This window comes from Strix aluco, chromosome Z, assembly GCF_031877795.1.
Source record: "Strix aluco isolate bStrAlu1 chromosome Z, bStrAlu1.hap1, whole genome shotgun sequence".
In the NCBI taxonomy this organism is placed as follows: domain Eukaryota; kingdom Metazoa; phylum Chordata; class Aves; order Strigiformes; family Strigidae; genus Strix; species Strix aluco.
The window spans coordinates 20,297,911-20,312,844 of NC_133971.1; the positions used below are offsets into that span (position 1 = coordinate 20,297,911).

At 40.3% G+C, this 14,934-nt stretch overlaps 1 protein-coding gene across 7 annotated transcripts in view; it reads left to right on the forward strand.

Annotated features, from left to right (window-relative positions):
- MOB3B (MOB kinase activator 3B) overlaps positions 1–14,934 on the forward strand; it is a 103,546-nt gene that overhangs the window by 13,010 nt on the left and 75,602 nt on the right. For all 7 annotated transcript variants that reach the window (XR_012621578.1, XR_012621579.1, XR_012621577.1 and 4 more), the window contains exon 2: positions 14,618–14,719. The gene's annotated coding sequence lies outside the window, so the exon portion shown is untranslated. The remainder of the gene's footprint in view (positions 1–14,617; positions 14,720–14,934) is intronic.

Sequence of the window (14,934 nt, forward strand, 5' to 3'; positions counted from 1 at the left end):
AATTTTCTATTTCAATTCCACATGTACTCAGTGATTTGATTTTTCCTTAGTGATGTCAGTAGGCTTGTTTTCATTCCCATCCAGCTGCTAATTTTGTGAACTCTGGATGACAGTATTTATTTTGAGGTTTGAACTACTCTCTCAAACATCATTGAAGCTGGATGATGGTTCAGAAGGTTATTGTGGGAAGCAAGACAGACAGTTGGACTATAGCATCTTGTTTCTAGGAAATCGTTTGAGAAGTGTAATAGATGTATAGTTTTCCCTTAAAAAGTTGTTAGAAGTTAATAACACACATAGTATGTCTTTGGAATTAAGCATTATTGTCAAGTGTAGTTGCAGTGGGCTTTTTGTGAACATCTGTGAAACAGAGTATTGACATCGACTTGGTTTAACAGCAAGAGTAATGCCAGCTTCTGCTTGTTTGTTTTTGTTTCTTTTTTTCCCCCAGGTAAATGTTAGTGTTTCAGATTAGTTTGGCTGAAGGATTAAATGTTAAATGGTCACAGAGATACTTCACTCTGTGGTTGAGGGATTATCAAGTAACAAAGTTGTTGTTGAAGATTCTCATAAGCCTTGACAGGAATGTGTGATCCTATGTTCCTGCAGCAGGACAGATTCCAAGTTGGGAACAGCTCATGTTGCTCCATGAAAATAAGACTGTATCTGCTCCCTGTCTGCCACGTGCATAGGAGTGACTGTAGTACCATCTGTTCTTACACTTTACACTACATAAGAAATAGTCCAGACTTCCTGCTTGAAGACCCCCAATGAATCCAGTGACATTCAGTTCACTTGTTGTGTAGATTGTGACTCCAGACTGAAGAACTATTTGTACTGTGTGTTTTGCTACGTAGGATTTTGTGGAAGTCCTGTCTGTGAAAGAGCTAGGTGAGTTTCCTAAGCATTTTCTTGGTCCTTGCTCAGTAAGAGATTGTTTGGACTGTATGGGAGATCGCTTCTGGAATTAGTGAATTGACACATGTGCCTTTTAATACCATGCAGTTAGTAAGTGGTCTAGGCTTTTGGCACCGATGCTTATTTTGAAATTGCTTAGCACACACGACAGGCAACTGAGCAGGCTAGAGCATGACACATCAGTGTTTTGGACAGCGTCCGAACACAGGAACTTTTGATGCTCCAAAACTGTGAACCAGTTCACCATAAAGCTTACTTCAAAGCCTATAGGAATGACAGCTTTAAAACCCTGGATAGAATAAAGAGTATAGGTTGCTGGGTTTCTGTCTGGACACTTGCATATTAGGCAAAGAGGGGTACTATAGCAAACTGCCACAACTGGCTGCAGTGCTATAAACTTACTCATCCCAATTCCAGTGATTGACACTGACTAAGCAGCTACATCCTCACTCCAGAGGCCTAGTAGTCACCTTCTGTGAACGATAATTCAGATTAGCTGTATGGATTTGTATCAGCATTGCAGTGGGATTGCATGCTGAATGCTGTAAGGAGAAAGCAGCTGTGGGCCCTAAACTCCCACCTATTTCTAACAGTAAGGTTAGCAAGTTTCTGGAGAGGTTGATGATTTCCTGGAAAAAATAAAACTAGGCTCAGTGAATGAGTCCCCTTTTAATCCAGTACTCCTCCTGACTGAAAAATAACCTGACCTGGAAACCCTGAGAGCTGCAAACTTTCCTAAAGCTTCTTTCCTAAATGCCACTGTTGCTTTTGTAGAGATTTATAGCAGAATCTTAGCACTAATGAGGAGAGAGAGGAATTCAAACCAGTAACAGTATTTTATTGTCAGATATAAAACACACACCTACCCTGTAACAGCATACTGAAGGGGCTAAAAGTTTTTTATTATGAGCATGCCCTTGGGCTGCTGTTTATGTGGCAGGATTTATCTGCTGTGCACACCTCTATACTGAAAGGGTGAAGCAACTGAAATTTCTCTTGCAGTTCCCACACCACAAGGTGTTACAAGGTGAACCCCTGAAATGTACCAGTGTTTTGGCAGGTATGTCAGTTTTGTTCACCTGTGATGCTATATTAAAATAATAAACTAGAAATGTTCTGTAAGAAAAACTCTTGCAGCAGTGGCGTCACTGTTTATACAGTACCATGATAGTCTAAGGATGGGGGAAGAGAATTACTTTCATTCAGCAGATACAGTTGAGAAAGAAACAGACAGGTTTTCTGGTAGAGGAGCTTTTCTTGGAGGGAAGAGATGCGATTCAGAGGGACCTTGACAGGCTTGAGAGGTGGGCCCATGCAAACCTCAGGAAGTTCAACAAGGCCAAGTGCAAGGTCCTGCACATGGGCCAGGGCAATCCCAAGCACAAATACAGGCTGGGCGAAGAGTGGATTGAGAGCAGCCCTGCGGAGAAGGGCTTGGGGCTGTTGGTTGATGAGAAGCTCAACATGACCTGTTAATGCACGCTTGCAGGCCAGAAAGCTAAATGTATCCTGGCCTGCATCAAGAACAGTGTGTCCAGCAGGTTGAGGGAGGTGATTCTCCCCCTCTACTCTGCTCTCATGAGACCCTCCCTGCAGTGCTGTGTCCAGCTCTGGGGCCCACAACATAAGAAGGACATGGACCTGTTGGCGTGACTCCAGAGGAGGCCACAAAGATGATCAGGGGGATGGAGCACCTCCCCTGTGAGGACAGGCTGAGAGAGTTGGGGTTGTTCAGCCTGGAGAAGAGAAGGCTCCAGGGAGACCTTATAGCAGCCTTCCAGTACTTAAAGGGGGCTACAGGAAAGATGGGGAGGGACTCTTTATCAGGGAGTGTAGGGATAGGATGAGGGATAATGTTTTTAAACTGAAAGAGGGTAGATTCAGATAATAAGAAAGAAATTCTTTACTGTGAAGGTGGTGAGACACCTTCAGAGAAGCTGTGGCTGCCCCCTCCCTGGCTGTGTTCAAGGCCAGGTTGGACGGGGCTTTGAGCAACCTGGTCTAGTGGAAGGTGTCCCTGCCCGTGGCAGGGGGGTTGGGACTAGATTATCTTTAAGGTCCCTTCCAACCTAAACCATCCTAGGATTCTATAAAGAGCAGGAGGAGTCCACACTACGCTACTTGTTATGTTATTGCTTAAAATGTAAAAATGATTCTGGTTGTCCTGCATTTTTTAAGTGAAATAGTTACTTCTGGGTCTGAAAGCCTCTATTTGAAAGGAAAGTCTTGTCTGCTACTGTGCGGTTAGTAGACATCTATTTTTCTGTTCAGAATTTGGACATTAAAAGAAGAGGTGAAATGGGATATGATTAGTTTCATGAAATAGAAATTTTAGTCCTTTTAATACCTCTCTGAGCTCAGAACAGGTTTCTGTTTAAGCTAGTATTGTATGTAGTACTCTCAAGACTGCTGAAGTGTTTTTATAACCAGAATGGAGTATGATCTTTTTCAGATTGGATTAGGCCAGCTGTAAACAGAGCAGGGTTCTGATTTGCCCTGCAGGTGGGTCATTTAGTAGGATAGCATTTGTGTGAGTCTGGAATTTCCCCACAGTGCAGAGTCTTCTTTAGTAACTCTTAGGAGCAAAACTGAATAGGACCACTTTCTAAAAGACAGTTCCCACTTTAGGCAGTGCTATTATGTTCGTGATGATAGGCAAGAGGACAGCCCAGTACATATGTCATCTGAGACAGCTGAGAGGAGAAAGCAATATTGGTAGTTATCTCTCTTCTCCTTTATTTCTTCCTCTGCTGTGACTGCCAGAAAGATGCCTTTATTTTTTGCCAGCATTTAGGTCCCAGGCAACCAGGACAGCTGTAGCTGGACTGACCAGTTTGAGAACTGCTGTTAAAAAATCCTTAACTTGTCAGCTGGGCCCCCCACATTTCATGTCAAAGGAAAAAACATACTTGCATGATCCTGATTACTAACAGAGCATTTTCTGTCTACAAATGCTTGTGTCTTGGCAAGGTGATGAAGAGAAGTAACTTCGGGTAACCTGCATCAAATTTCTGTGGTGCTAAAAGGGTAAGGGTTTCCTTGCATTATTTCCTATTTTTAAAAAATTAAAGAGTATTTTGAGAAGTGGAGGGAAAGTGCTGTTCTGGTTTTATGGCTTTTTCTACCCATCTCATCTCCTTGTTCTGGGCCATGTTTACTTTGTAGAGATGTTATTTCATTCACAAAGAGAGTCCATTTGTAAACTTGGTGAGTGGTTTGTGGTTTGTTTCTGTTTTTTTCCTGTAGCTTATGCAGCAGCTTAATTTAAAATGCTCCACAGGAAGGGTGTTGACAACTGCTGTTGCTTATGAAGCAACTAATAATTATATGATGCACCTATTCTCTCCCAGCATGGGGTAAGAAGGAATGGGAACTCCGACCACTCACTGAGTGCTTAGCACTGCCATTCTTTTTTCTGGACAGAATTTGGGCTGAAGGATTTAAGTCTTTCTATCTCTGTAAAGAGAGTGGGATGGGATACTCACATAGACATTTGGATCTTGAGCAATGGAGATAAATTGTAAGCTGTTTCTAAGAAGTTTAATTTCTTGTAAAGAATGTCCTATAACTAATATATACCCTTATAATTAATATCTTTATAAATATAGCGCATGATATTTCTAATGGGGTCTTGAACAAAGTAATTTCCTGAATTAAAATATTTTTTCCTTTATTTTGTTGTGGTTGTCAGCACCAGAACTATTATTAGCAAATAGAGGCCTGACTTCTTCCTTCAATGGGATAATGATAATTCAGCTTGGAGGAGATGCCTTTTGTTCACCTGATCCAAAGGACTTGGTTCCAGAGAACTATTCACTGTGGTAGAGTCCAAACCTACACACAAGTGGGGAGGTGTACAGAAATCACTTGATTAAGTTCAAACATACAGAGGCCTTTACTCTAGGTGCCCCAAGTTGAATGAGTAACTTCTCTGTTAATCACAGATTGATGAACAGATGTGCTATGTTGGAAAGAGGCACAGGAATGGGTGAGAAGATGCTGGGCCTTGGAACCTCAAGAGGTTTTTCATTTTCTATCGTCAACTACATTTGCCCTTGATACCATTTTTCTTTCTCCTCCTCAGAATTTACTGTTTTCAGACAGTAATCTTAGGCAACACCTTATGAAACTTCAGTCTAAAATACTGCTCTTTCTTTGGAAAGTGATACAGTTTCCAGAGCTAAGAAACAACACAGTGAAGAAGTGACTATCAGGCAGTTAGATGAAGGACTAGAGTACCTGCAGGAGACAAAGGTGAACTCATAAAGTAAATCAAATTCATCCTCTACTCTTACATCTGTCCCAAAAAATCTAATGAGTCATGTCCATACTTTTTCCAGTAACTTGAGCTGACCCCTCCAATGGCTACTATTTTCTGCTTTGCTTGCAGGTTGAACATGTTAGATTAATAATTATGACCATGCCTATTCTAGTTTAATGACATTGAGACTTTAAGAGCAGTGCAATTTCCTAGTAGGCCAGAGAAAAAAACTGGAGGAATAAGATGATGTCAAGTCTGTGCTACCCATTTTTCTGCCATCTGAAAGTCCAGACATTTAATTTCCAGTGTGAATCTGTTAGATGCAGATGACTCTGTTATCCAGTGGAAATTGGGACGTAGCTTGAACCTGCTCACTGAAACATCATGAGTTAAACAGAGGTGCCAAAGTCTGCTTCAAGAACATGTTTGGAGTCTAGCTTTATGAACAGATGGCAACTCCAAATGAGGCAGCTGTGATTTTCTTCCTTGGTCTTCTGTTGGCGTGATGGACAATTGACCTTGGACAAATGACTTGCTCTCATGTTTCTTGCTTTCATCTGTTGTTCTCAAAGGACTTGAGGAGACAAATATTTTGTACAAGAGACAGTGGGATTGATTTTGGTAAGAATTCTGTGGTTATATCTTACAGCAGAGAGAGAGGCCGTTTGAAAAACAGGTCTTTTGCTATTATAATAAAGTAGCTTTTATACTCTTCTTTTTGGTTTATTGTACTGACAAAGACACCAAACACAACTTGATTACATTAATGGCCTTTAAAGAATTATAAAGAAGGAAAATTCTCCTTGGGTCGTACAGGCCTGCAGGTGTAGGCTTCTTACCTCCCAGCTTTTTCTAGTGCATTGTGCTAGCAATTTACTGGTTTCTGCAGTGTCACCAAATGTGGCAGATTGCAGGGGCAGTGTGCTTCCACTGTAGGACAATGTAGGGGACAAGAGTCCTAAAATGTAATGTAAAGCATGTAGAATACTAACGGCATTCCACTGTAATCCCTGAACAAAATCTTGATTTGACACTACCTTTAAGATACCTCTCTTTCAACAAAATTGCTTAAGCTGAAAAGCCCTCTGCTGAAGCATCCTTCCCCTGGTGATGGAGGGAAAGAATAGAATGAGGTACTAAAAAATATGTCTGATCTCTGTAGTGCATAGCATGGGGGGTACATGATTTAACTCCCTTAGTGTCCTGAGAGCAGAGGAATTAGCAAAAATAAATTTTTACTTGCAGAATCCTTGGGAATTTTGCATTCCTTCCAGACTGCATATCTGCTTTTCTCTCTCTTTTATGAGGGATTTGGGGGAAGCAGAACTTTGCTTCTGCTTTTTGCTTTAGACAGTCCTGAGTCCTGCTGTGTGCTGCTTTACAAAATACAGTCACCCAAGTGCCAGTGCCAGGTCACTTTTTTAGGCAAAATTGCAAATCATGTTATTAATGGTTCAGCTCTTACCAGTAAAACTTGGAGCATGAGCTCAGAGAAGCCTGTGTAACCCAGCCCTCCCACTCAAACAGGTAGGTTTGCTGCAGACAGTCTCCAAAATTCTCAAGTCTGGATGCTTTCCTTTGAGACAGGCTGCAAAATCTGTACAGCATGATGGATGAGAGTCTGCTTTGATTATCTCATTAACTGATATCCTCTTTTCCGGGTACTATCTTCTGCATAATACTATAAACTAACATGGTAATAAAACAGAATTTACCATAAAAATAAAGGCCTGGAGAGAGAGCTGTGCCAGTCATCACTAGTATAGCTTCTATTTTCCAAATTCTGGCATAACGCTATTCTCGTCTAGGAATTAGTTAGGATTAAAAGATGGTTATAGCTTGAGGTCTTCTAAGAGAAAGTAAGGCAGGTGTAAGGGGTTAATTTATGCTGTAGTAGAAGGCTAATAGGGAGTGCATATGATTTATTAGATAAAGGATTTAGCCTTGAGAGTCTATTCAACTGGTTACAGCCCTTTAATGTGAGCCTGGTGCCTCATGGCAACCTATTCAATACAATGAAAATAAAATAACGTGACTGGAAGGAGACTGTATTTGTAAGGACATGGGTGGAGGCCATGTAAAACCATTTGAATTTAGCAGTCATTTGCTTTGGATGGGTAAGATCAAGAATAGTTTCTGGGGAACTACCAAGGAGGAGCAAGAAAGATATGTTAGTTTCCAGTGTTTTTCAGCAGGGCTGAATTGTTCAATAGATTACTAACAGTATTGCTTAAAAATTGTTACTGAGTTCTCACCAGCATATTCTCACTCAGTGGAGTTTCAGCTGTTACACACCTTTGCAAGTAAGTTACTTTAATGAAGGCCATGAGGGCTTTCTGTCTGCCATGTTAGTGGTTAACCTGCTTAGATTTCTGAATTCTTTGTTATATTTTATATCTGAATGTATTGAGTCAATGGAATTGCCTTGTGTTTAAGAGAAGTCTGGAAGAGCTAACTTTTAAGTATCAGTGCAGTATGTGTGAGGACACCAGTGGCTGCACTAACACCGTAAGGCCCCTAATGGGATTAGATAGAAAGTGTCAGGGTTTGGTTTTTTTTTTTTTATTGTCTGGTAGATTTTAAGTCATGTGTGTACAAGAATCTTAGTTCTCATAATCTGTTGCAGCAGTATCATTTGCCATGGGAGGCACTTTACACTACCTGTATTAAAATTCAGCAGAGAACTATTACTCCTTTTCGTGAAGACCCACTACAATTTTTACGTAATAATAATTCATTTCTCAAAATGTCTTGTATCAGAGAAACACACAATGTTTTTCCTGGATGTATTAATGAAACCTTGTTTCACATATAGGCATTACTGTGCTTCCGTTAAGACAGTAGAAGTAAAATGGGCAGAGGACCTTGCCCATAATCTAATGGTATGCTAATGATGAGAGCATGAAGGGGTGTTAAGGATGGGATCTGCAGCTTCCAACTTATACTGTAAGAACTGCACATTTGGGCTTATTACCTTAGGCTGCCTTTATTATCAGGGGAGATGAGCATTTTTAAGTTTGGTGCATGTATTGTATTTTACGTGTCTAGGATGAGATGAGTTGTGTTACGGAAATATGTTTCTCTTCATTAACTGTAATGGGAGTCAAGAAACAAATGTGTCAAAATATACAGCAGAAATACCTACATTTGACAGATGACTCCCTTCCCAAAGGTTCTAACTGTAACCCCCTGCTTCTTACCACTACCCTACACCTCATCCCAGAAGTAATAAATTTCCTGGGTTTATGTACTTTGCTGTGACAGTAACCCACATGGCTTACCTGAAAGCTTTAACTTTTGCCATGTTCTCAGTCACATCAGTGGCAGCTGTGCTTGCTTTTGCTGGACTACTGTATTTATCTGTGCCAGAGCCACCAGTAACTTAGGTGATTAGGCTGTGCTCTGTATGAAATTGTTTCCCTTGCTGGAATTGTTTTGTCCCTCTAAACTGTACAGTCAAAATTTGTTTAGTCCTAAGCCCTTTCAGAATTTAGCAATGTCAGTTCAGAGGCACAGTTGCCTTACTCTCCCTTCTCCAGGTTTCCTACCCTATAAGCTACTGATAGGTAAGAGTTGCTAGAGTTGCTTGTTAGGTACTCTGTTCATGCACTTATTTGATTTAATAAGTGTGATTGTTTATTATGCTATATAATCTGACATTCAGTCCAGAAGAGTGGCTGAGTTATTATTTGTAGTTATTACATTTCTAAGGCAGGGCCATTAGTTGCTCTTACTACAGACTTGCGCTCAGCAATGCAGTAAATAAAGCTGATTGTAAACTAAGCTAATTACATTATTGTGTTGTTCATATTTCCCTGTCACTGGTAAATTGTGGGGTGTAATTATGTCGTGATCACTGTGTTGATATTGCTGCAGTAACACTATCAGGCGTTAGTATTAAATTCAGCACAATCTGTACTGGTTTTAGTGATCAAAGCTAAGCTTCTCTTTAGACAGGTCAGTCTCGTTCTGTTAGTTAAACTAAAGTAAGGAATGTACAATGGTCCAGTATATTTCATCTGATGTCACAACTATTTTTCAAACATGTCTAGGGCTCTTAAATTCCAGTATTTATTTTCAAAAGCATTTTATGGGAAACACACAAAAAAAATCAGATTCACTAAAAGTGTATTTTTGCCATGATTTTTCAGGTTGAAAGACCAAATCTTTGCTGGCCCTCCAGACTACTCTTTTACAGTTTAGGCAGAAAGGTGACAGAATTACCATTAGTGGGCTGGTTTAGTACAATATTATGTAAAGGAGCAATTTCAAGTGCATTTTCTGAAATGTTAAATCCTCATGAAGAAATGGCTCTTAAAGCTTCGCAGTTAGGAGGTCCATTAACATCCCTTTGCATCTCATGGTTGACAGGTTTAGTTCTTCCAGAGATGACTTCTTCCTTTAACAAAAATAGTTAAAACGGATTGTTACTACTTATCTTCCACAGGGTCATCATTATAGTTTTCCTCTGGAACTAATGTACTGCACTACTAGAAGATATTTGTTTCAGATCTGTAAGCATAAGTGACTGTGTATGGGTACAATAGCAGAGAAGGACTGATACTCGGTCTGCAAAACTAACATGGAAGCTGGTTTTGAAATTTGAACTTAAATGGGAACATGTTTACTCACAAAAAGATTGCTGCTTTACTTTAAGAAGGTGTTAATCTGATTGTGGGGTAAATTTAAGTCTTTACAGGATAGTTTTGTGCTATTCTGTGCTCCTTTTTACGTCCATCTTGGGGAAGCAAAGCATGCCTCTGTTCTTACTCTCTGCTTGGAGTGAGTATAGCTTAAATGAGAATTTGTCTTTATACTGAAAGTTTATTCCTGAAGATCTTTCTGTGTGCATGCTAGTGTTTCAACTCAAAGCAGACAGTAGGATAACAGTAGAGGTTATTTTAGTTTTCAGGCCTGAAACAATAAATTGATTCCTTGTATTCCCCACAGATGTCCCTTTTCCTCAGTCCACTTCATTATACCTTCACACAAACAGAAGTGCAGCTGAACCAATTTACGTGTTTCGGTTGCTGCCCGCACTCTTGGAATCTGTTCCAGTGAAGTCTCATCTTCTAATGCTCATGTGAACAGTAGTACAGCAGTGCACCATCTGCACCCTAGACTAATTGTATTCATCTGATAATGTCTTAGAAACCAAAACATGATGAAGTCTTAAGCAGACAAGAAGCGTAATGCTTCACATAATGTTTCCTGCATTTTTTCAGTGAACCTGTTCTGTAACATCTGCCTGATACTGGAATAAACCATGCAATTAATCTAACAGTCCTATTGACAAAGGGATGTGACAGATCAGAAGCGAGCATATAAAGTTACCCCTTACCCTTTATCAGCCGTATGTTGTAATCTCTTTTGTGCAAGGCACAGTTCAAGTACGGAGTATGCAGTTTCACAGTCTGGATACAGTATCTCTGCCACACAGATGAAATATGAGTCAGTATATGCAAAGACCTCTGTCAACAAGCAAAAGTTTTATGTGTCCAGCCTACCATATATTCAACTGTTCTGTGGAGTTTTGCAGCATATTATGTCATTTGGCTTAACGGGTGTTGGTAGGTACCTGTGTATTAGAAATTAAGGATTATATTCTACCTCCATGGTTCTGTCTCTTGAAAAACTGGAGTTTACATCAAATGTACAAGCTTTGAAGGAAATCTATGGAATGTGAAGGAGGCCCGTTTTATCTCTAGGGCAGAACAGCTACATATTACATCTGTGTATCTCTGTAGATGTAACCTGCTTCACTAAATTACACTGGACTTTGAATAGTACAGTGTGCATGGGGCCTACACAATTTCAGAAGCAAGATTGTTTTCCATAGTTGAACCTAGGGGTAGAAAAATCAATAAAGACAAAACAGAATGTAGCCAACAGCCTTTGCTTTGGTGCTTACTGTCAGCCTTCTAAATTGCCGTTCAGCTGGCACTTAAACTGAAGCCAGTTGCAGTTCCTGAACGTGACTGGGAAACACTAAGTAGAAGAGTGAAGAAGGGGAGAAAGTGAAAAAGCATAAGGAAGATGAAGAGGATATTTTGGAACAAAGAGATGACTAGGAGGGATGGAAATGACTTGTAGAGAAGAAACAATAAGGGAAGGCATTTCTGAATCTTTTTCTGATTTTACAGCATGTCTGAGATGTGTGTTTTCAGCATGTGAAACAGTATGGGAAAAGCTGTCTATTAACTACCATCCAATTTGCTGTAATGATCTTCAGATACACCTCCAGTAATTTGCACCTTGGTACTCCTCCGGTATTATCAGTGGTTCCTAAAGAAATATCTATAGTCTAAGTTTCAAATCTTGCTGGAGCCAGAGTAGTGGTCTGCAAGACAGTGAGTCTGCAAGACCTCAGAAAACTGCTTGCTTATAAACTCAGTTGTGTGGCTTGCCATCCTGGGTTCTCATGCATATTTCTAAAGAAAACTTGGACTTCTGTCCCTGCTGTGTTAGGATAGGGATTCAGTCATCTTAGTCACCTGGGTGGCATGCTTTTCAGAGAGCAGATGTATTATTATTTGGGAGTACTCTTGGGATCTGTGGTGATTGCTGGCTCAAAAATTATGATGGCATCTGCCTCTCTAGTAGCACATATTGTGTATGATACAGCTGGGTTTACTCAAATAATTTGGAGCTGGATCAAAACCATAATGCATGGAATGCATGGGTGGCAAAAGATCTGACTGAAATGGGATAAAGAATAGCAAGGTAGCAATGCAATTTCCTAACCATTTATTTATGTAGCAATCGGAATGATGAAAGCATCCTAAAGGACAGTAGGTCTAAGGCTGTTTGGGCTTAATGCCAATTTAGGAATAGATTACAAGTGCCAAAATTTCTGTGAACATAATCAGTATTCTCAGTATTGTTAAAGATTCTGTAAAATTCTAATGGATAAATTAAAATGTTAAAATAAATACAATAAAGCCAGGTAGCAGAAGTGCTAAATATATAGTGAGAAAAATATCTCGACGCCATTATCTTCTGGGTGTTGCAGGATGTGTGTTTCTGGTAGAAAGTAGCAGAGGGAAAGAGATACAGAACCTGGGCATGGAGACATTCAACAGTGTAACAGATACTCACTTCCATTATGATGTGAGCCAGGGTATGGCATCTTGGCCACAGTCTGGATGAGTGGGTGAAAAGTGTGGTACTGATCCAAGTGCCTCCTGTAAGGAAGACTGTACAAAAGTGAGGGGAGGGCTGGGGTAGGGTAGAAACCTCAGGTGCTAATAACCTGCTAAGACCAAGCAATAAATGATGTTTTGGGAGGATATTCTTTTGGTGTTATTTTTCTTCAGTTATATACAATTAAGTTGAATGTACAAATTATCATTTATGTAAGGTTCTCCAAATTATCTGCAAAAATTGTATCTTGCAGCCTGCCTGGGAATACTTTTAAGTCAGTTTTCCAGCAGCAGAATATTAGTGGATAATGAAGTGCCATATATTCAGATTTTCACACTGGGAGTGAGCTGTTAAAAGACTAAGATAGAAGACTCAGAATCTGAGTGTAGCTAGTCCAGATGGTGCAGGTTTGTTTACCCCAATGACTTCACACATTTTGGAGGCTTTCCTGCTTTTGATCTCACAAAGCCCATTTTCTCTCTTCAGTGGTCTTCTGGGTTGTTTGTTTTTTGCTAGAATTACTCTGCTTCTGATGTCTTAAGGGTTATGCGAGTGTGTGAGTTTTATGAAATCTAATTTTGAGTGAATAAGAATCTTACTGGTGTATGGGTTATACGCATATATTTAATGATATACTGGAGGTGCTGTGAATTCCTCTACTGCTGTAACCACCAGTTGGTTTGGATGTGTCTTTGATAAGATAGACTCTCCTGCAACATAAGTTCCGCAGCATCTACACTCTCTTAGCAAAAAGTGCCAGGACTTAGGTCCTGCCTTTTAGCAGTTCCCTCTAAAGCTCTTCTGTCCGGCTCTGCTTTAGGAGATGGGAGGCCATGGAATGATGTATGATTGAAAGTGGCCTTAAAGCTTCAAGGATTCATTAAGAAACATCACCACAGAACCTCCCTACTGACATTGTAGTTGTACTAGCAAATAAAAGTTTGTAGTGGTGTTGCTCTGGTCAGGGCCTGAGACAGATGGAGACCTTTCGAGTCACAGCATGTGCTACATACAAGTGTACAAGTAGAAACAGGAAGCTATCAGGTTTCCTTTTTTCTTGGTCAGAAATTGTTGGGGAGTTACTGAAATCATGGTGTGGGAAACATGATGCATGAACTAGTTCTGTAGGAGGAAGCTTAGCCAACTTGATGACTTCCAACTTCAAACTGTGCCAGCTTTACAGTCAATTTTTGATTAAAATCAGCAATTGGCTTTTAGTTAGAGCTAAACTGAGCAGTGCCAGGCTGTGGGGAACCACTCTAGTTCAAAGCAGAGTCCTTCAAAATGGCACCTTCCAGAGACTGTCAGCTGTGCTTTCCCCATTTACTGGCAGCTATGTCTGCACAGACCACAAGAGGTACTCAATTTTTGCTTCAGAGTAAACTGCTTGCTATAATGGTCAGGAAAGAACCAATCTTAACCCTCTCTGCTGGTCATTTTTGCATGCTCTATGAATAATGATTTTTGTTCCCTTATTTCTGTAGTATTGGGTATTTACTGGTCACAGTTGTGGGCAACTTGGTTTGAAAAGCCAGATTCTTAGCTTGCAGTGAAGGGAGTTTTCCTCTTTTTAGACCTGTTAAGAGCTTGGTCCTATAGCTCTGTCACAGTAAATGTTTTTGTGCATGATTAGAAGCAGAGTACTACATAGTGCAGAATGGTTTAGGGGAACACAAAAACCTGATTTCAGAGCTAGTGCTGGATGAGAGTTGCTTTGACCACAAACTGTAAAGAGTAATCAAATACTGTACTTTTGCCTATAAAGTGCTTACCACAGGGACTAATTAAAAACCACGCAAACCTTCCTTCCAGATCAGTTTGTGAGGTAAGTTTTGTTTGCTGTGTTAAATGCCTTCTGAAGCACAGTATGGGTTAAGCAGTATGTGGAAAAGGCTTTGAAAGTAGTTTAGTTCACTAGAAAGTTAAAGTAGAATCATAAACTGGAAAGCTATTCTTTGGTGTGTAGGGGGAGGAAGGCAATTCCACAGTTGTTCCCCACAGTGTACTGCTAGCGCATTGCTCCTCTAGTGCTGGTGTATTATGGTCTGTGCAGAGCTATCTAGTAAATATGGTCCTGGCCACTTACTATCTGCTAAACTGCATTGAAGGACAGCACATTTTTTTCTGTCCTATACACATCTCAGGGGAACAATCCTGGTTACAGCAATGGTTGTGTCATGAATCGGAGAGGAGGCTGGCTGTCCTTGGAGGAGGTAGTTACTATCCTCAGTGTTCTTTCCAGTATCAAGTGTTTGATGTCTCTGACTTAATTTCCTTGCTTTCATTATATTTCAGGTATCACAAATGGCAAAGAAAACACTGGTTTTTTTCCTCCAAGTGAGTCCTGCAAGACTGCTCATCTAGAACTCTGGAGTGTGGATGATTACCTCACCCTAGGTATTCTGTTTCTAGCCTGGTTTATAGGGGGGTGCATATATTTAGCAGATTCTCTGTTTCCGCCCCTGTGCGTAATAGTAGGTCATTTTGGCCAAATGGTAACGTTGAACATGATAAAGTTGCAGGGTGCTGATCAGAATAGTTACCTGGAGAAAAATCTCTTCAGCCATCAAGTCAGTTTAGTCCTGCAAGTTAAGACCAATATAGAAAAACAC